Source organism: Talpa occidentalis, unplaced genomic scaffold (assembly GCF_014898055.3).
Source record: "Talpa occidentalis isolate TD23 unplaced genomic scaffold, MPIMG_talOcc4v2.1 talOcc4.16, whole genome shotgun sequence".
NCBI classification, from domain to species: domain Eukaryota; kingdom Metazoa; phylum Chordata; class Mammalia; order Eulipotyphla; family Talpidae; genus Talpa; species Talpa occidentalis.
This window is the reverse complement of record NW_023601653.1, coordinates 12,877,078-12,898,779: the sequence shown is the minus strand read 5'-3', so window position 1 is coordinate 12,898,779 and position 21,702 is coordinate 12,877,078. Positions and strand designations below refer to the sequence as shown.

Sequence of the window (21,702 nt, the reverse complement as noted above, 5' to 3'; positions counted from 1 at the left end):
GGAGATGCTTTTAGATACCGCAGGCCCGCAACCTGTCCGATGGAAAGAGAAGACTTCCCAGGAGCTCTGGCCAAAGCCCATAAATTGAACTCAGTGTCTCTAACTGGCTGCCGTGGGTCCCATGTCCATCCTGTAGTTCTGTTTGGTGGGGTGCCCAATTAGTCAGGCCTGAGCCCACCTCTGGAGCAGGGTCCGGTCAGCACTGTCCAAACTCCTGGCCCCATCATGACTACAAGTTGTTTCTCTGAAGAAATGGATAAGTGGATCTTGGCCAGACACAAAGCAGCTGATTCCACCATGGAATTAAAGTTTTCCCCAGGCCCCTACCCAGAAAAGCCAACTGCTCGCAGAGTAAATCAACTTATACTTGCTGACACTTCTTTTTGGGTTTAAAAAAAAAGCAAGCAAGAACAGGCCATTTAGATAATAAAAATGCCTTCAGTTTACTTCAAAATTGTGTTTATACTTTTTCAAGGTTCTTATGTCTTACTTGGCCTCTGAGGTTGATTAGACAGTTATTTTTCACCGAGATGGGGAAACCAAGGCAAAGAGATGTTCAGTGGCTCCCAAGAGGTCAGATTCCAGTCTGGGACGCTTGTTGTTCTGATTTCTAATCAAGTGTGTCTTAACAAACAAAAATAAAAAACAAAAACACAACATTAACACACAGGATTCCATAGAAATTGCATTTCATAAACCAAATTAAGTACATCAGTGTGGTGCTGTGCTTGGGTTTCCTAACATCCCTTACATGTGGCCTTGCCCCATGTTCCCATTTGTTACTCAGTTGGAGACATACTGGTCTGGTGTTTGGATCTGGAATGAGGAAGGAGGAGCAGGAGGGAGATAAGTGGTATCCCATTCTCTCCCACTCCGGGATTCTGGCAAGCCAGCAAGCCCAGCCGTCTCCCCACACACATATTCTTGGTCTGGCTCTCGATGCCCGCATTCTCCGGGCCAGAATGTCATGCGTCTGCGTCCCGTCTGTTGCACAAGAGCGCAACCACAGCCTCGAGCCCTGGATGAGAAGTTTCTGACTCTCCTTGGCCACCCCCAGCAGATTCATCTTGTAAAATGAAGGGCAGCAGGATGCCAAACTCACACTGGGATTGGCAGTGACCTTCCAAATTGGTGCTTAGAAAATGCTGAAGGAGATACCAACAGTCCTCTTAGGGGTTCAAACCGGGGCACCTAGAGATGCCTGATAAACCTGCCACCCCCCAAAACACCCCCACCTTTGGACTCATCAGCTCCATGAGTTGATGGAATGTCTAACTTCAAAAAATTTGAGCTGGAGTTCTGATGCCGAATACCTCGAAGAGTCCTGAATGAGTCCAGTACCCGAGTTCTCCTAAGTGCAATACAGTAAACTGCTGTTATCTGGATTCACCCTGCTGGTAAGTGGGGCTCCAGCTGCTCCTACTCAGAGCCCTTACTCCCTGCAACATTTGTTCTTAATTAAACATTTTTTAATCCATCATAGTTATGTAAAAAGGTACTGTGTATAAAGGTCTCTTACTCAGTTCACTCCTGTCTTGCAGATGTCCACATTTTATCAGATTTGTAATGAAAATACGAGCAGAGACAAAATGTTAAAATGTCTCCCTTTTCATGTCTGCCCCAACTGGAGCACACTGTACAAATAGTTCCTCCCTGCCCCCCCCCTTTTTTTTTTGACAAAATGATGTATTCTGGAGATGTTTCCCTGTATATGCAAACGCTTTCTCATTTTGACTTTTTTTTTCTGCTTTACACCTGTACCCTATTCCCTCTTGCAGCTGTGCCCCCACTCACTGAGCCAGAGCTCAGTTTTCTTTCTTTCTTTTTTTTTAAAGATTCAAGCATATACTCTTTTTTTTTTTTTTTTAAAGATTTATTTATTTATTTATTTATTTATTTATACATGCACTGGGTACAGTCAGAAGCTCGGGAGGGTGAGAGAATCCACCAGAGCCAGAGCGGGGAGCAGAGCAGGCAGAAGGACCGAAGTACACTGCTGAGGGGAGCAGCGGGTGGCAGGAGAGGTCTGCGCGCCATGTGGGACCCTCCTCTGGTGGCCGGGGAGCAGCCGGAGATTGAACTGGCGCTGCAGAGGCTGCGGGCAGCCTTGCAACCCAGCGCTCAACTGCTGTGCCACCGGGGAGGCCCAAGCTCGACCCATTCCAAGGGATTGCCTCCTGCACACGCCATTTCATACACATGCTTAGAAATTCCCCAAAGTGGGAAGGCTGGACAAAATGGCCACTGTGGCTGTAGCTTGACAGATACTGTCACCTTGGTTGTAGAACCTTTTTCCTTGAACATTTCACTGGAAAGCTTTCCAGTCTCTTCCCATTTCATTGCATATGGAGATCCTGATTAGAGGGTCACCTTATCTTGGACACTCAATCATTTGTCTGCGGCGCAGAGGTGGCCTCTGCTGTAGATGGTGTAGGGCTGACTGTGTCCCCACCTTCTTCTTCTGTCCCTCTTTAAAACAAACAGCCAGGACAGGAAGGGAAAGGCTGTTTAAACCCCCCTTCCTGGGCCTCCCTGGTGGCTGTTGAGCGCCACGCTGTGAAGCTGTCCGCAGCCTCTGCAGCGCGGGTTCGATCCCCTCCGGCCGGAGAGAATCCCACGTGGCAAAGCAGACCTCTCCTGTCTTGCCCGCTGCTCCCCTCAGCAGTGTATTTTTTCAGTCTGCCTGTTCTGTTCCCCGCTCTGTCTCTGGTGAATCCTCTTACCCTCCCGCACATCTGGCCTGTACCCCGGTTTTTGTATAAATAAATCTTTAAAAAAAATAATAAACCCCCCTCCTTATCTTTTGAGAATTTTCTTCTTTTATTTTGTCAGCCACAAAACTCCCCTTCCTGCAAACTGACCCAATATGGAACAACTGGGGGTGTTTGATGACACCCTCTTTTGTACCCCCCCCATGTTGGAGCTTAGAGGTCAGGGCAGAATGACCCAGTGAGTGGGGGACACTAGCACTACACAGCCACAGAGAGAGGACACTCCTGCTCTGAGAAACCTAAAAATTGTATTTAGAAGAAGTAGGCTTTAATATCACTTAAATGCACATTTTATGCTTTTTATAGATTAATCAATTTTACTTTTTTTTTTCTTTATTGAGGTTAACATTGGTCTGTATATGATTTAGGGGAATAGGTTCCCACCTCCTCAGATGGATGTGCCATATCACACCCACCTTCATGGCACCCCCAGTCCTTTACCCCACGGGCCCCTTCCCTGGCTTTGTTTCCACCCTAACCTTTCCTCCCCCTCTCGAAGCCTCAATTCTGCAGTCATCATTTAGGGCTTGATAATAAACTTTACTTTTTAGAGCAGTTTCAGGTTCATAGCAAAATTGAGTAGAAAGTACAGAGTCCTCATGCTCTTCCCCCCAACCCCCCGCCAACGTGCCCCAGATACCTTACCATCAGTGAGTCTCCATTGGCCTTTGTCATCACCCACTCCCTTAGTGTCCATTAGGGTTCGCTCTTGGTCTCGTTCATTCTAAGGCTTTTGACAAATATAGAATGACATGCATCCACTATTAGAGTGTTACACAGAGGAGTTTTATTGCCCTAAAAATCCTTTTGTCATTTTGAAAAAGAGAATCGTAGTTGGAGTTGCTTTTTTTAGTTCCAGATAGTCAGGGACATTAACCTAATCACCAAGGACATTTTCTGCTTGCGTTAAGGCTCAGGTTCAGTATCATTGAGCACTAACTGAAGACACTCTGAGAGGTGATTTCCTCATAGTCTACCCTATTTTACTTATGAGGAAATTAAGCTTCCAACTAAGGGGGCTAGGATCAAACCCAACACTGATTTCCACAGTCAACCTTTTCCAAGAGGACAACGTGATTATCACCCATTATCATGTGAGTACGAATTAATTTGTTAGTTTTTCTAGGCCCAAGGAACAAAATCCTTAAACTGGCTAGTTCAAAAAAATGGGTGAGACATCTGGGGGATGGTTTTAAGAGAACAAGTCCTGGTTCAACTCCGTGCTTCTAAGGCTTGGGGCCTAAGGTAATCGGAAGAAAAGCATCCTAGTGAGGGCTGATATGCCACACTGGCTATATGGAGAGATATGGAGACAAGCTCTCTCCCCTCAGGCCTGGTTCCAGAGGAGAGCACAGCAAAAGCCTAGATTGCACTGGGCAGTGAGGCTGAGGTGGGAAGCTTTGGGTATGGTTAATACTCAGGTAGCAGTGAGCTGTGGTTTCTTAGGACTCTGCACCCTTTGCTTCTGGTTGATGCAGTAAGAAGTACTCAGGGCCATCTTCTGTTTGGAAAGAAATATCTGCTCTCTACCTCCCAAGGGAAGTCCTGGTGGGGGCCAGAGGGAAGACCATTTACGCAGCACTGGACCTTGGTTCTCCCAACCTCCAGCAGCAGCGGGGAGCGGTGAAAGGCTCAGGTCTCAGACTCTGGAATACCAGCTCTTGCTCATCAGGCTAACATTAGCCTGACAGACAGGCATGCCCAGAAGATCCATTTCACCTTCCTGAACCATCCTTTTGCTCCAGGTCAGCCCAGAGTAGCAAGTGCTGGGTACCACCCCAAACATTTGATTTAAGGTGAAGAGAGATGTATTTAGAATGGGCCAGTGATTTGACAGCTGCTAACATAACCTTTAACACGTGTATTGAAATGAATACTGAGTTTAGTTCAGTCTGTCATTTCCTCTTAATACTTGAAAAGCCACAGTTGTTTGAAAGTGCCTTCAAAAGGCTCTAGTGGGTAAGTTTATTCTTCCGCTTGAATGCACTTGGAGCCCTTAAGTGAGAGCCACCTTGAAATTGAAACTGGGAAAATCCCAGGTGTCTCTGGCCAAGAGAAGTAGGTATGTTCTGAGGTTTATTAAATAATTACCTGGTTGTTGACATGCTGTGGGAGGGAGGGAGAAAGCTGAGGTGTTGGCAAGCATGAATTGAGATTAGTAATTGGGTCATGTGGCTCGTTATACATAAGGTAGAGCCTGTGGAGCCCAGGCCTCTGGCTCAAGTCAGGCGAGGGGATTGAGTCTTCCCACTCAATTAACCAGGTCTCAGTGTGGTCTAGACTAAATGGCCATAGTCAACTGTGATCCAGTTGATCCTGCAAATACTCCAATGTCGGTTGCTTTGGACCAGATGCAGCAATATCCTGAAGAGAAGAAAATGGGAAGAGAGAATCAAACACAGAATTCACGGGTCATTTTGACTTCCCACCTGCAGTTGGTCTGAATGGCAGATGAGCACTGGTTTCTGAAGCAAGTGGGGTTGTGTGCTCAGCCCGTCAAAATGGCCCTGAATCGTCTCCCCTCTCTTTGTTTCTACCATCACCACCTTAGGACAGGCCCTCATAATTACTTGCTTGGACTAAGGCACTAGCTCACTATTGCTGCCTTGATTTCCTTCTCTGACACCTCTTCCACACTGCACAAACACATTTGATAGGTCACCTTCTTAAAAATCCTTCAGTGGCTCGCCTCAGGATTAATTTCAGATTCTGCAAGATGGCTTTTGAGACTCTTCAACAAAGGTTTCCCTGGTGGCTCAAGGGGTTAAGTCCCAGCACTATGAGGCTATTGGCAGCCACTGCAGCATGAGTTCAGTCCCCGGCCAGGGAGCTGACCCACATGGCACAGCAGACCTCTCCTGTCTCACCTGCTGCTCCCCTCAGTGTGTATTTTAATAGATCTGCCTTTCCTGCTCTGCACTCTGTCTCTGGTGAGTCCTCTCACCCCCTCCCCACCCCCCCTTCTGGGCTACACCCCAGTTCTTGTATGCATAAATAAAATAAATCTTTAAAAAAAGACTCTTCTGAACAGATGTGCTTCTTTTTCCTCCTTTAAACCTAGGAGATTATTACTCATTCGACATGCAGTGAGTGTTACTCTGGGCCAAGCACAGTGCCCTTCCAAGCCAGAGCTCTGCCTTGCCCCTTTCACCTCTGTTTTGACTTTCGCAGGGATTTCAATGCTGCTTGTCCCTGAGGATCACCTGGGGAACTTTGTAAAACCCCAGTGCCCTGGGCAATTCAATCAACTTCAGGAAACCAGAGAGAAGCATCATTTTTCCCAGTGACTCCAACGTGCAGCCAAGGCTGAGAAACACTAGCAGTGGCTCACAGTGTTACTGTGAATGAGAATCAACGGCAGGCTGGCAGGCTCATTAACATACAATTGCTGGGCCTCACACTTCAAGTTCCGTCTCTAGAGCATAGTCCTTGGGGTCCGTGATTTATGTAGAAACTCCTCCCTTTTGCTAGGGGTCTGTAATTGTTCAAGCACCCCTCACCTCTTCCAGGCCTGCTGCTCTCCTGACTTTTTTCTTGAAAACATTTGCCAACAGCCTTCTTCATAGCAGTGGTGAGAAGATTCTCCAATGTTCTGGCTTGAGACACATTTGCCCTGCCACACAATTCCCCCTACACTTCTGAATTTAGAGCCCCTATTCTTTGATTTTCTCCCACTTTTTCTTCTGATTCCCCCGGATCAGAAGTAGCAGTCCCATGTGAGACCATCATAACCTTTTCCTTGGCTCCCTATTTTGATTCCTTAAAAGGGCACAGTCTTAGGAGGGAGGCAGCTGTGAGTTACCAAGCTGTACTTGGGCAATTCACTCAAACTCACCTCATGTTCCTCACTGGGAACTCAGGGGTGATGATAATACTACCCTTTAATAATACATCCCTGACACAGTACTCACTGTGAGTTAGTATAGTCCTCGGGCAAACCATGCACATGGTGGGCAGGTTCACTGTTGACTTGGGCAATTGATAAAGGATCTTGGAGCCCTCAGTAGATTTGACAGAGCTTTAATGTTGAAGCAGGGAACTATGTACACAGGTAGACCAGCAGGCAGGGAGACTTAGAGGCAGGCAGCAACAGAGCCTTCCAGACTCCTAGACTCCAGCATCCATGATCTCTGCTCTCTCTCTCTGGTCTCTTTCCCTAGTAATGATCTCCATGCTCTCTCCACTGGGATGTCAGTACTTACAGGTACTCATGTCCAGTGCTTTCTTGCTTCTTGGCCTGGTGTTCACAATCAAAGGTGCATGTGCCTTGTGCTCTTGCTCCCAAGCACTTTTTGCAGTAACACATTATCACGCATGGCTAATGAAACCTGGGAGGAAAGCAAGATCACAAGTGGCAGCTACAGAGGCTAGTGGCAGGAGGCAAAAAAAAGAACCTGAGTCACTCCATTTTCCCCTAAAATAGCGTTTCACCTTGAAGAACATGAAACATTCTTAACCTGTAAAATCTTTACCTTGAAGAGAACTTCAGGATGGTGGGACTAACTCATGGGGTGCAAAGAGCAGAGGCACAGATATCAAAACCACAAAAGGGAGGAATAAAGCCAGGATTTACCCAGAAACAAGGAAATGGTCCCAACCTGGGATTTTCTAGGAGGTCTCGGCAGACAGGGAGGTGATAGGTGAGATCTGATGAAGGGAAGTGACCAAGAGGGTCCTGATTGCATTTGAAACTTGGCCTATGGGTTTGTGCATGCACAGACAGGGTGAGTGATGCAATGACCTCAGAGGAAATCCACAAAGGGATTTCAACCCTATCACTGTGGAATTCAGTCCCTTTGACCAGAAACAAAGTGATAAAAAAACCTGTTAGAGTTTGCACCATTTATTACAGTTGAGCATAAAACCATGGCCGTGGGGTGTTACACAGAGCTCTCACTACAGATAAGGCCTCTGAGTGCTGTTTCCCATCCATGATGTTATTTAGCAGGATGGCTCACATGTTGAAATTTGAAACTCCTTGGGTGAAGAATCCTTCAGCAGGCTGTAGCAGATGTTGCTTGTGTAGCTCCCCAAGCCCAGAAAGATGAGTTAATCCTTGAAGGAAATTATTCTGAACTTGCATCAAACTCAGAGGCTTTGATCCAATAGGCCCTGGCAATTAAAAACAAGGATATCAGAAAAGCTGTGGGTGGTAGTCCTGTCTCTGAGAAAAAAACAGGGCCACTGGCCTGTGTTCAGAAGGCCTCACTCAGAGCGATGTTGTGAAAATCCTCTACTCTAAACACATGGAGTCATAAACAAAAACTTGCTCACCCATTAAAGACCCTGCAGAAGTATCACCCTCTCCAAGATGCTTCCTCAAAATGTTCCAGGCCTCACCAGCCCCACCTACCTTCTTCTACTCTCATCATCCATAGTCTATAGCTTGCCATTCCATTACTCCCCAAATACAGTCTTTCTCAGTCACGTGGTAAGTTCCTAATCAGGAATATTTTATATTTCTTTGTGTCTCTGAATGCCTAGCACTCTAAGGGACACCATGGACCAGTGACTAACTGGGGTCCACACTTTCTGAACTTCAAATCCAGGCACCTGGCCCAGCGCATATGAGGAAATTTAAGGGAACAATGTCACAGATTGATGTTGCGTGATCTGCTCAACTCCACTGGTGGCCTTATTTGTAGGACAAATGTTGAGCATCAAACTCATCTCCAGACAGGCTGGTTTACTTATGCCATCCAAAGAGCCCAGGTGGTTTCTCTTTAACCCTAAAATTTGGCATAATATCTGGCACTTAGCAAACACCCAATAAGCAAATAGGTACATTGGTCAATGACTGGAATTATTGGTTGAAAGCTAAGTTGAGTTGGCATAAAAATCTAACAGGGAAGCTGTAACAGGCAACTCAGTACCTCTCCCCACTTTTTATTCAGTACCTCTCCCCTCCCACCTTTTCCAGAAGTCTCATTGTTGTGGTTCCCACAGGTACCACCATGTTGTTTCATGACTGGAGTTTACCGGAGTCAAACCATTGAAACTTCAATGACTCCTTCCCTAGGATTGTTCAGCTTGGAACTGGAGAAAATATTAGCTTACATAGATGTACTGGTAAATTTGTGAGCTATTGGCACCCTATTTTTCACCACATGGAGAAAAGTGATTGTTAGTTAGAATAAAGAATACAACTAATGAAGAGAGTGAATGGAGGCACAGAGACCAGAAAAATAAAAGGGGGCCCAGATGATCTTGGAGTTCCTGGTTCCAATTGTTCCTCTGCCCCAGGCACATTCCTGACTTGGGTTTTCAAGCCATCACATTATGCCTTATAATAACCCCTTTTTTGGCTTAAATGAATTTGAGTTGGGTCTCTGTCACTTGTAACCACACAAGTCCTCACTAATACAGAAGTGCTTGCTTCATGGAAGACACAATAAAAAAAAAAAAAAGAATGGATGAAGAAAATCTCATTAGGCCAAGTTATGAAGTTTTGTAAACAGGAATTTTTCAAAACTTCCCATCCTTATTTGTGGTTAAAAAAAATACCTCTTTGATATTCCTCCCAGAGCTAGCTCAATACTGAAGATAGAGGAGGCGCATGGCATCCATGGAAGCACGAGTTTCTGGTAGGATGATTCTTTACTTTTTTTCTTTTTTCTTTTTGTAAAATAGCTGGTTTTTTTTTAAAAGATGTATTTATTTATATAAGAACTGGGGTACAGGCCAGAGGCGCAGGAGGGTGAGAGGATTCACCAGAGAGAGAGTGGGGAACAGAACAGGCAGATGGACTGAAAACACTGCTGAGGGGAGCAGCGGGCAAGACAGGAGAGGTCTGCCGTGCCATGTGTGTATCTTCCTGGCCAGCTGGCAATCAAACCTGCGTTGCAAAGGCTGAGGACAGCTTCATAGCCCTGTGCTCAACCCACTGTGCCACTGGGGAGGCCCTGATTCTTTACTTTTCATTTTCAATGATTTTTTAATTGTTATTTGCTTAGAATCTCTGAGGCTTGGGGCTGCCTGCTGTGCATGGTAGGAAACGTTCTAGATAGCCTGGTTTACTTATGCCACCCAAAGAGCACATGTGGGTTTTATACTTGGCACATTTGCTCACAAAATTGCTGGTGCCAGATACCTCCCCCTCTGTTACTTCACCTCCTTCCATTCATATCAAACTCATTCCTCAGTGCTAACTCTTCTAGAAACAATAATCCTATCTGAGCTGCTACACATAGCATTTCATTGTACATGTCTCATCACCTCATGTCTATGCTTGCTCCCTGTTCTGGAAAACATCACTATTGATACTGGAGCTCTCTCCCTCTGAGGTAGGCAAGAACCCCAGAATTATTCTCAACAGGGCACTTGAAACAGTTACCAAGGTCTCACTGGTGTTGGCAAGTGATATGAAACTAGTTGTTATCTCAGACCCATTTACTCAGATTGTCATTGAAGTTTCTAAGCGTGTCTTAGAAACTTGTCTTCTTTTTCTAGCTGGACTCTTAAATCCTTGAGAATAACAACCATAATAATAATACCCAGAACAACTCTCCTAATAGCAATCATATTATCAATAATAGCAGAAATTGCAACAATAGCAGCATTGATTATTCCAATGTGCTGGCACAGTACTAGCCATTTAAGATGTATTTTGTAATTAAGTACTCAAAACAATCCCTTGAGAAGGTATTGGTATTATCCTCATGTCATAGATGGGGAGTCTGCATCATACATTCATCTAGTGAATTGAATTTTAAAGTATAAAATGTATATATTTAAGGCATACAACATGATAATTTGATACAAATAGATGAAATAATTACTATTCAAGTTAATACATCTTCTCCTCTCACAATTACCATTTTATTTTTGTGATGATGAGAGCATCTGAAATTGGCTCTCAGCAAACTACCAGTATTCAACAGAGTATTAACTAGAGTCATCAAGCGCTAGACTGACTCAACCTACACAACTGCCAAGTTGGACTTTGTGCTCAGTCTATTCCCATCGCTCTCACCTTCCCACCTCTGGTCAATCTTTCTACCCTTTGCTTTTATGTATTCAGTTTTGTAAGATTCCACAGATAAGTGAGATCATGCAGTTTCTTTTTCTTTCCATGTCTGACTTATTTCACTTAGCATAATGTCTTCCAGGTTCACCCATGTTCTTGAAAGTGACAGGATCTCCTTCTTAAGGTTGAATAATATTCTGTTGTAGCTATACACCACAATTTCTTTATCATTCATCTGTCCATGGACATTTATGTTGTTTCAATTTCTCAAAACTTAAAAATGATAACTCATCCAAATAGACACAGCCAGAATATGGCGAAACCAGGAATTGATCCCCATATCTTTGCCTTTCCCCAATATGGCCTTATATCTCGCCCTTCTCTGTACTGTCTAACTAGCACAGAGTGGTGTGTAGAAAGAAGTATTGTTGAATAGAGACTTTTTATAAAGCAATGAAGTTCTTCATAAGAGACAGAGAGAAATTGAAATGCCAAAAGCAAATTCTCTCCCCTAAAGAGTTGGCACATACTTGAAGGGGGTATGCTTCACTATACCAATAATCTTGGCTGAAGGCAATGCTATTTCCCATTCCACAAATAAGCACAGTTTATAGAAACATAAATACAAAAGATCAACTCTAAGGGGAAAGGGGTGAAGAAGCAGCTCTGCAGCTTGGGATCCTCCTGACAGTCTTCCCAGTGACTGAGCAGCACCCAGCCACTGGAACCTTCCTGCACTCAGTTTCCAAACCCATAGAATGATTCACTTGGATTCAGTGAGCACTTCCCAAGTGTGTTGCCTGGAATATATGCCCTACAAGAAGCTCATAAGGAAAATGGTTCTGTTGTCAAATGCTATTAGAAAATTGCTTTTCTCATTGGGAGATACACAATCCATATTAAAGCCTCTGAGAAGTCCAGCAGGCAAGAACATGCTCGTTTAATGTTTACTTGATGCCTATTTAACTCAGACTTTCCTACATCCCTTGGTTTCCATAATAACTGCTATTATCTCTCACAAGTAATGCTCACATTTAGGTGAAAAACAGTTGGATAAATATTTCCTAAAGAGCCTCCCTTATATTTTCTAACTCTATAAACTGCCCCTCTGTGAAGGAAAGGTAGGATCACAATTTTGAATTTTTAAGATGTCTTTGTTAGAAAAGTTGAGAGGGTATGGAAGTGACTTGCCCCGTAACAGTTACACACTGCCCTGTGAGATTCCTGAAATGGACAATAGGGGGCAGTAGTGGACTGCAGGATTGGCCGCCTCTCCAGAAACTCTGCGAGAAAGGGCAAACCTGAGTTGTAGCAACAAGAGCAATCACTTTTCCAGCCCAATGGAAAGCTACTGAGGGCCAACTCCTCTCCCTTCTGGATCTCTCTCTTTCTCCCTCCCTCCCCTTTGGAGGAATTAGGGAGGTTGAATCAGAATAGACAACATTTGTGCATTTGCCTTTTACCTTTATAGACAGAAAATCAGTGAAAGCAACTCTTTTCAACGGCTTGTCATTGGTTGTGTTCACTTTGGGGCAGCTGCTTTTGATAATGGAAGTTCTGGGACTAAACAGAACTCATGAGTTGAAAAAGGAATTATTCTTTCCTTCATCTTTCACTTAAAAGGAAAAAAATATGTACAGGTGAAGAACACATTGTTAGGCTATAAACTCATTTTTCCCTTTAAACTTTGGATACAAGACTTCAATGATTAAGGCTTTTTCATGGTGTAGCAGGCCATAAGAAATTTGGGAGCAAGAGGCAGATGCCTACCTTTTTCTAATTTATCATCTCGTTGTCATTTTGCTGTGAAGCAGAACGAGGCAGGCAGGCCTCCCTGTTCAAGTCAACACAAGAGATTGGAGTCCCTGATTCTAAAGGCCCTGATTATTTTTTTTTTATAGATTCATATATTTATGTATACAAGAAGTAGGGTTCAGGCCAGAGGTGTGGAGGGTGAGAGGATTCACCAGAGACAGAGTGGGGAGCAGAACAGGCAGACGGACCAAAGACACTGCTGAGGGGAGCAGCAGGCGAGACAGGAGAGGTCTGCTGTGCCATGTAGGTAGCTCCATGGTCGGGGCTTGAACTCCTGCTGCAGTGGCTGCGGATAGCTTCACAGCGTTGTGCTTAATCCCTTGCACCACCAAGGAGGACCAAAAGGCCCTGATTATAAGGTGATATTCCTTCATTGCTAACGTCCTCTCTCTCCCATACTGTCCTTTTTTTTTTTTTTTAAAGATTTATTTATTTATATATGAACCGGGGTACAGGCCAGATGTGCGGGAGGATGAGAGGATTCATCAGAGACAGAGCGGGGAACAGAACAGGCAGACTGATGAAATGCACTGCTGAGAGAAGCAGTGGGTGAGGCAGGAGAGGTTTGCTGCGCCATGTGGGACCCTTGCTGGATGGCCGGGATCGAACTGGCGCTGCAGAGGCTGCGGACAGCTTCACAGTGTGGCGCTCAACCGCCTGTGCCACCAGGGGAGGCCCCCATACTGTCCCTTTACAGAGCCCTCTACTTAGAAAAAACAAACTAACATAATTTTAACATTTCTAAGAGAAACACCAGATGATTTCACTCATATGTGGAATATAAAAAGACCAAAAAAAAAAAAAAAGGAACAAAACTAAACCAAACAAACCATAGAAATCTGTAGAATAGAAGCTAGCCGAGGACAGTGATGGGTAACTGGGAGAGGGGAGGCCCCTGGACTGTGGCAGAGGATCCTGGGTGCTTTGGTGTGGGTGTGAGGTGGTGATATGCATCGGAGGAGGTGTGAATCTATTCTCCTTAATCACATACAGCATTGTTTATAATGCCACCTCAATAAAATAACAATGCCAAAACAAAAACAAAAACAAAAACACCAAAAGCTACATAAATACAATCTAGGATTATAACCCACAGGAACTAATGGGAGACAGAAATCACTTACTACAAAGAGAAATTCTCTACATTCTGGCTGAGAGAAACTTTGAGCTTGGAGGGTCTTCAGCATTCACCTAACCTCATCTCACTGTGTACACACGAAGACAGGAGTCCCCTGGCCACCCCAGAGGTGCCAACTTGGCTGGTACCCAGAGCTTCTGGCCACCTCCTCTTCTCATTGCCTCGTTTTGGAACCCAGCCCCAGGCCCTTAGGAGATCTCTGGTCTCCTCTAGGTTGCAAGGTGCATGAGCATAGCACAGGCCCAGGGATTCTGCTGTGGGGGGCCTCAGATGGCCCTATTCTGCTCCCAATGAGATGGTGGAGAAAATGGAATGTGGAAATGGAATGTGAGGCCCCAAGCAAATCTCTGGTCACCTGCCTAATTTCTGATCCATCTTTCCCACTCACCTCTCTCAGAAAATACTGCTGAGAAGATTCAGAAGTTAGAAATGAAGTTGCTTCTGCCCTTTGGAAAGTTTCTAGTGCCTGAAAATTCCAGGAAGTACTGACTCAGAGTCAGCAACGAGGAGAAGATTCTGAGAAAAGGATGAAAACACCTCCTCTGTTATTGGCCTTTTTCTTCAACCTCATAGTCACTCTCAGAGGCAGTAGTGCTGTGATTTTTTTAGGGTTGGGGGGGGGAAAGGGTGAGAGTGGTTAAGGACATTGGTCCCACATCACAGAACTCGTACACTAAGGAATTGAACTCAGTTCTGTTTCACTGCACAGAACATTTCTTTTTGTTCTCACTTCTTGTTTTCTCCTAAGAGGATGCTCAGTCTATATCCTCTTTGTGAAATTTTGTCCCCTTATACTTTCTTTCAATTTGCACATATAACAGGATTCTACAGTCACATTTGTTTGTGTCTTTCACAATCATTCAAGTGAGCAAGTTATCCCTAGCATCTAATTTAAAACTCCCCTCCACCCCCAGCAATGGAAGCCACTGGCCCTGCCCTGGGGGAACATGGAAAATGGCTACAACATTGCACTTAGCTGCTGCTTCCCAGTCCTGGTTCCAAACTGCTTCTGTTAAGAGAATTGCCAATTCAAAACACATGCTCTGTCTTGAAGCCTCACTCCAGCCCCAGACACTCAATTCTTGAGCCCCTTTTAGGTTGAGCCTGAACAATCACTTGGACTCTGGCTTGTTACCCAGTTTGCAATCAAGGTAGATGCAGGCTCTTCTCCCACATGCAGTCCTGAGCTGAGTCCTGATTGGATCTCCTCTCATCTTCTCCACCCTTCCAAGTACAGTTTAAGGCTAACATTTAAAAATTTTTATTAACCCAGCACTGATCTACATTAAGTGCCAGGTATATAGTAGCTTTATAATCCGACATCTATAGACACTATATCATGATCATCCTAAATCCAGTTTCCATCCATGGCTGTACAATGGGCCCCATTTTCATATTTCACCCACTCTCCGTCTTATCCCCCTCTAGTCATTACCAATCTGCTCATCACCATCACTTCTCTGTAGCTGAGTTTGCTTTATTTGTTTGCTTTGTTTCTATTTCACGTATAAGTGAAATCATATGGTCTTTGTCTTTCTCAGACTGACTTATTGCGCCTAACATAGTAGAGGGATAACATTTTATATGATCAAATAGACTACCTGCATCTGAGTAGTCAGGAACCAGAAGACAAAATTTCTTGCATAAAGAATTTGTGCACTGTTTTCTATACTTTACAAATAGAAAAAGCTAGCCAGGATATACCTCTGCAAAATCGCATGCATATAGGGCATGACTGAAAAATAGAATGCATGCAGTACAATATTTTGTTTTTAAGGGCAAGTGAAGGTTTGTGGAAAATGTAGGGAATTTGGAGGTCAGAGACCTGAGTTTGAATTCCTAACACAGTGATCCTTGGCGTGTTATTTAACTACTCTAAGAGCCCCTTTTCTTCTCGGTGGAATGCAAGTAAAAATAACAATTCATAGGGTTGTTGAAAAGATCTCTGCAAAATGCTCCATAAAAGCCTTAAACAGATTCTTAGTAGCAGCATTGCTATTGCTATAGCACTAAAAAGGCTACTTCTGATTTGATAGAAGAATAAACTTTAATCTTGCTTCTTTTGACCATACCTTTTTTTCTGGGTGTTCACCAGTGTTTTGCAACCATCCCAGGCCAGGTAGGTTCACCATGGGTTCTAGCGATTTGAAAGAGAATATTGGAAAACTTGAGATCATTTTCACAAGCTTTAATGGTAAGCAGGGGAAACAAGCCAGCAGGGAGACAGCAACTTGAGCCCCCCTGAGAATCTCCATACCTCTTCTCTGGCTCTCTCTGGTGTTCTCTTGTGGTCTTGTCCTCTTGTGATTACAGCTTGTCCTCTCATAGCCCTTCCGCCATAGCTGTTTTGAGTGATGCCGCCCTTACATCCCTGACCCCTAGGCTCAGGTGTGCACACTTGCACATGCGCACACACCATGCTTGGGTGTCCATAATCAGGTACGCATGCCCCACACCCACATGCCCTCCACGTTAACAAGATCAAGGCCGCAGGTGATAGCCACAGAACCCAATGGCTTAAAAGCCTGACCAACTTCATTACCCTACAGCCAGGTTTTACATATCGTAGGCTTCACATTTATAAGCTTGTTTCTAAAACCAGTCCTAAAAGGTTGATTCTGTCTTTAGGCTCCTCATTTTATAGTGGAGGCAAAGAAGTGATGCCAGTGATCTATAGCTCTGAGCTAATAAGTGATCAAAACTAATTGTCTAATTCCTGAATCCATATTCCTGAGCACTGTCTCAGTTGGGATTCATTTTGGATGTAACAGAAGGTTAAAATAACAGTGGCTTGAACTAGATTAAAGCTCATTTCTCCCTTATGTAGAAGTCCAGAGGTTGACAGTGTAAACTAGACCAGACACTCGGCTCCACACAATGCTCAGGGCTCTAGGCTTCCTGATTCCAGTGCCCTGATTTGGTAGTTTCCCCTTATCTGAGAGGGATACATTCCAAGATTCTCAGGAGATACCTGAAACTGCAGATAATACTAAACCCTATATGTGTGATATTTTTTTTCCCTGTACATACATACATACACATATATACATACATACATGATAGTTTATAAGTTAGGGATAGTAAGTGATTACCAGCAATACAATTACAACGATATACTGTAGTGAGAGTTGTATGAATTTGGAGTCTCTCTCTCAAAAAATTGTATGTAATATTTTTAGACCATGGTTGACTGATGGCAGTGGAAACAGATGGAAAATGAAACTGCTGGTGTGGACAGGGGTGACAACTGCATATAGTCTATTTCAACATCTAAAACAGATACTAGAGCTTCAGCCAGTTCATAGGTATTCTAAGCAGCAGGATGGAGGAGGGGGTAGGATAGAAAAGGACAAAACCATGCTGGTTAGTTATTGTGGACTATTCTTAGATGTGGCCTTATCACACTTTGTTTACATCCCATTGGTCATAGTACTTGAAGACTGGGAGATGGAGCCATTGTTCTGGATGACTTTGTCATCAGTTAAAAACTGGAGTATTTTATTACTGAAAGAAGTGGAGAGTTAGTCAGGGTCTTGCTGGATCTATGGAGGAGGAGCAGGAAATGAAGCTGGAGAGGTGGGTGTGGGCTCAGAGATGAGAGCTCACCACTCTAATCTTTGGGTTCATCTCCCATTTCATCAGGTATCAAGGGAAGGCAGGGCTATCCCCCGACAGCCACCAGTGATGGCCATTGACTGCAGTTTGTAGTAGGTAGTCCCGGAAAACAGCACCTGAGTGTTCTCCTTGTGATAGCCTAGAAGTTGGTTCTAGGCTGAAACCCATTAGCTTATTAGGTTAAACTGGGGGTGAATGGCTTCTGGTTTAGAGTCAGAGGGTAAGGTGGGGTAGAAGGACACCAGACCACAGGCCCTGAGGGGCCCTGAACGTCCAGAGAGAACTTGGACGCCACATGCTGGCAAGTACTTTCCATTCCCATAGGTGAGTTTGCTTGAAACACACACTGAGATGGTGATAAGGGTTGTTTTATCCCCTATTTTTCTCATGGGGAGAGAGGAAATCAGAATCCCCTGTGATGGTCAGTAGGATGAGGTAAGCGCTTAGAATCTGTGTTTTCTTTTCCTTTTTTTTTTTTTTTTTTTTTGTTTAGAGAAAGAAAAAAAAAATTATTAAGGAGAAAAGGAGCAGAAATAAAGTCTAGAATCTGTCTTCAAAAATGTGCCAGGTAATCCTTATGTTCAAATAACTTAGAGAAACATCACGCTCAGTGTTGAGTGATATGGTAGGATCAAATCCAGGGTGATAGACAACCAGGAGGCCATAAGCTCCATGATGACATTGCTTTATGCCTTTCATCATCACCCTTGTACCTGGCACATTGCAGTTACTCAATAACTATTTGGTGAATGAATGAATGAAGACAAGCTTATGTATCTCATGTTCTTGGTTCCTACTTCTAAAGCCATGGAATAATCCTAGGATGAGGTCACATTTTTTCATACTTTTCCATACTTAGCACCGTCAACAAGGTAGGAGAGTTTGTTCCTCTGTTTTAGAAGTACAAACTAATGCTGAGTGGCTCAAGTTTGCATTGATAGTAAGCTATAGAACTTAGATTCAAACCAGGCTCTCTAATAGACACTAACTATTTATTCCTTATCAGGAGACTTACCGTAGCTCAGACTGTTCCTGATGAAGCAGAAAAAGCCAATTCCATAGATATTTACTATAACAGCTGACCTAGTTCACGTCTGTGAAGTTTTGTCATTGCTCAGGCTGGGGTGCAGTTTGTTGAATTAGACAGCGGCCTGTTGAAACCAGAAGTGTCTGGACTCTTCTGTTCTTTCAAAAGAGGCATTGTTTCTTCAAGACCTTTAGCTGAAGCTGAATCTTAAAGAGATGTGAGATCCTGTCATGGAGAAATTACATCAAAAGGACCCCAAGTAGACCTGGAAGAGTAAAAGTGCTCTGTGGGGGCCCCCATCTAAAAACTCCTCTCTTTTCTGGCAATAAATTAAAAGGCCACCACCCCCTTCTGTATCTACCTCCTCTGCCTGGGTTGGGATGGTCTCTGTTCCTTCTTGTGTGGACATTCCTTTAGATATTTGGCCTTAACAGCCTTCATGTGTTTTCTTGTAGGTTTTCATCTGTTTTAGATGCAGGCAAGTTGGCCCCTCCACTGACTGACCACTGCAACCCCAGGGCACGGGGTTCAGTTAGTGGGCTTCATGAGAACTTTGCTTTTTCATTCAGCTACTTTTCCTGAAAGAAGAGTTGAAGACAGGACTACATGCTCCTTGGAGGCGAACAGTCAGGACTGAGTTTTGGATCCACACAGGTGATGAGTTTTGATGATACCACATGTCAACTCAGTGACTGACTGAAGCCAGATCCCCTGACATTTGATGGCAGTGAAGCTTTTTGAAAGGGTTGGCTATGAAAAAAAAGAGTGGATGTGGGATATGAGAATAATGGTGATGGTTGAAAGTCTATCTAGGGGGGCCTTTCTGGTGGTGCAAAGAGTTAAGATGCAACACTATGAAGCAATCCGCAGCCACTGCAGCATGAGTTTGATCCCTGGCCAGGGAGCTACCCACATGGTGCAGCAGACCTCTCCTGACTCACCCACTGCTCCCCTCAGCAGTGTGTTTCAGTAGATCCACCTGTTCTGCTCCCCACTCTGTCTCTGGTGAATCCTCTCACCCCCTGCACCTCTGATCTGTACCCCATCTCTTGTATGCATAAATAAATAAATCTTTAAAAAAAGAAAGCCTATACAGGAAGTGGTGTTCGTAGCCTGAATTTGTCTTTTTCTAACTCAAGAAAAATGTTGTCATTTTTTTTCTTGGTTACAGAAAAAAAAAACAAAATGTTTTATGTTTCCATAATCCCATATCTGATTTCTTAGACTTTTGACATTTATGTCATGCCTCTAATAGTTACACTGTTTGTCTTCTGAGATATCTGCTCATTCCTCTGGGAAAAGCATTTTGTAATACACACGGATACAGCCACCTCCCTTCATTTCCCCATCCCCACCCGCCACACCTAAGCTTCCCCAGATTGTAACTCATCAAGTAGAGGGAACTAGAGGACTGAGTTGTGCCCTCTGGTGGGGCTGGCAGGATATGACAGTGGGCAAGGCAATGGGGGCTTGAAGATTTGAGCAGGTCTACTATTGGATTATGCTAGGTGAAATGAGTCAGAAGGAAAATGAAAAATATCAGATGGTTTCACTTACATGTGGAATACAGGGAAATCGAACAAAGGGTTAGGAAAAAGACAAAATGTGCAAGCTGACCATAGCCCTGAGGCATACAGCAGGGGAGAAGGGAAAGGAGGGGTCACAACCAGTGGGAAGAGCACAAGGGACTATGGTGATGGTTCTGGGTGATGTGGTGGTGGGAGGTATTGAGCTTCCTGCCTTTAGTTCTATGGTGCACATACATGGGATTCACCTTAATATAGGAAAGTGAGGAAATAGTAACATGCACCTTCTGAATGTTGTATAAGAATTCTTAACTTTTAATACATGAAAGAAAAAGTCAATCTCAAATTGCAAAGAAATTTAAATTTAAACAAGGCATTTCCATTCAATCATCAAAGATGCTTTTAAAAGTCACACTCAAATGATGGTGACTGAGGGTGCAGTGAAATGGGTATGCATGTGTGCTTTTGTTGGATATATAAATAGGTATAGTTCTCTTGGCTCATAATTTAGAGGCTTAAATTTTGACTCAGTCATCTCCTTCCACCAAACTTTTATTAAAAAATAAGCTGCAACTTGGAGAAAAAAAAAACATACACAAAGATGTTCATGTTCATTTGTGTTATTTATGGTTTTATTTATAGTTATATATACATGTGTTGCTTAATGACAGGCCATTTGATTTTTGGTGACCCACTGGTGTGTGTGTGTGTGTGTGTGTATTTCCTCATGAGTAAGATTAAGTATGTCATGACCTGTTTTATAGTGATTTTGTCAGAAAGTAGGAAAAATAATTCATGAAAAGCATTTATCACAAACTTGGTATGTAGCAAATAATGACAGCATAAGAAATGTATGGTTGCTTTTATTATTATTTTTGAATATCATATCCTTGTCTGTCACAGTAAACTGAGCCAATATAAATTTGTTTTTGTGAAGCCTCAAAAAAAATTACTCCTTCCAGATAAAATTAAATATAGGCATGTGTACATGTTAACTCTTGCTGCATAAAAAAAGCACCCCAAAATGTAGTGGCATAACACACTCTCAAAATCTGTGGGTCGGCTGAAGTCTCTGCTCTGAACTGGCTCAGCTGGAGCTGGATGGTTGGAGATGGCTCACTTACACGTCTGGGACAGCTGGAACAGCCGGGGCAGCACAACCTTTCCCTCCATATGGTCTTTTATCCTCAAGATCAACTTTGAGCTGTTCTAAAAGCTTTAAGAGAGCAAGTCCATTTGTTTTTTCCACCACATTTCAAGCCTCTGCTTACATTACATTTGCTAATGTTCCATCAACCAAAGTAAGTCACACGGCTAAGCCCAGAGCTAAGAACTGGAGAAATCGTCTTAACTTCTTGATTGGGGGATCTGCAAAATATCATGGCCATTTAAAAACATATCACACCAGGAGATTTTCTTTGGCTAATAAAATGCAAAAGCTTTTGAGGAGGAAATTAAAGAACCAGTGCATCCTTTCCTATATTCTCTTCTCCCTCTTGCACACTAACCAGATGCACTGGGAAAGGTGGTGGCTCCATCTGCCTCAGTGCTGGATTACTCAAGATGAGCAGAGCCTTAGCTAACTTGCACTGGACATGTGGCTTGCATAAGGAACAGACCTTTGTTGTTTGAGGTCATGCAACCAAACTGAGATACTTTGCTACAAAATTTTGGTGTATCCAAACTCAAACAAAAGTTGTACAAGCATTCAAATGATATTTTAAAAGAATAATTATTTATGTGGAAAATAGTTCATTATATAATTCTACATAAACTGGCAGATGATAAGCCAGCATATATTTAGATGCTAAATAACTCTAAATTTGTCAAAACAAGCAAATAAA

General features: G+C 43.5%; 2 long non-coding RNA genes across 2 annotated transcripts; one reads left to right on the top strand and one right to left on the bottom strand.

Moving 5' to 3' along the window:
- Positions 1–442: 442 nt before the first annotated feature.
- Positions 443–16,188, bottom strand: LOC119247374 (uncharacterized). Its single transcript, XR_005125729.2, has 7 exons — positions 15,948–16,188; positions 15,763–15,827; positions 7,730–7,883; positions 6,974–7,099; positions 4,863–5,135; positions 3,417–3,501; positions 443–624 (listed from the first exon to the last, which is right to left on the bottom strand). It is a non-coding gene; the product is annotated as an uncharacterized LOC119247374 (long non-coding RNA).
- Positions 3,690–19,413, top strand: LOC119247375 (uncharacterized). Its single transcript, XR_005125730.2, has 3 exons — positions 3,690–3,865; positions 9,296–9,355; positions 18,788–19,413. It is a non-coding gene; the product is annotated as an uncharacterized LOC119247375 (long non-coding RNA).
- Positions 19,414–21,702: the final 2,289 nt, after the last annotated feature.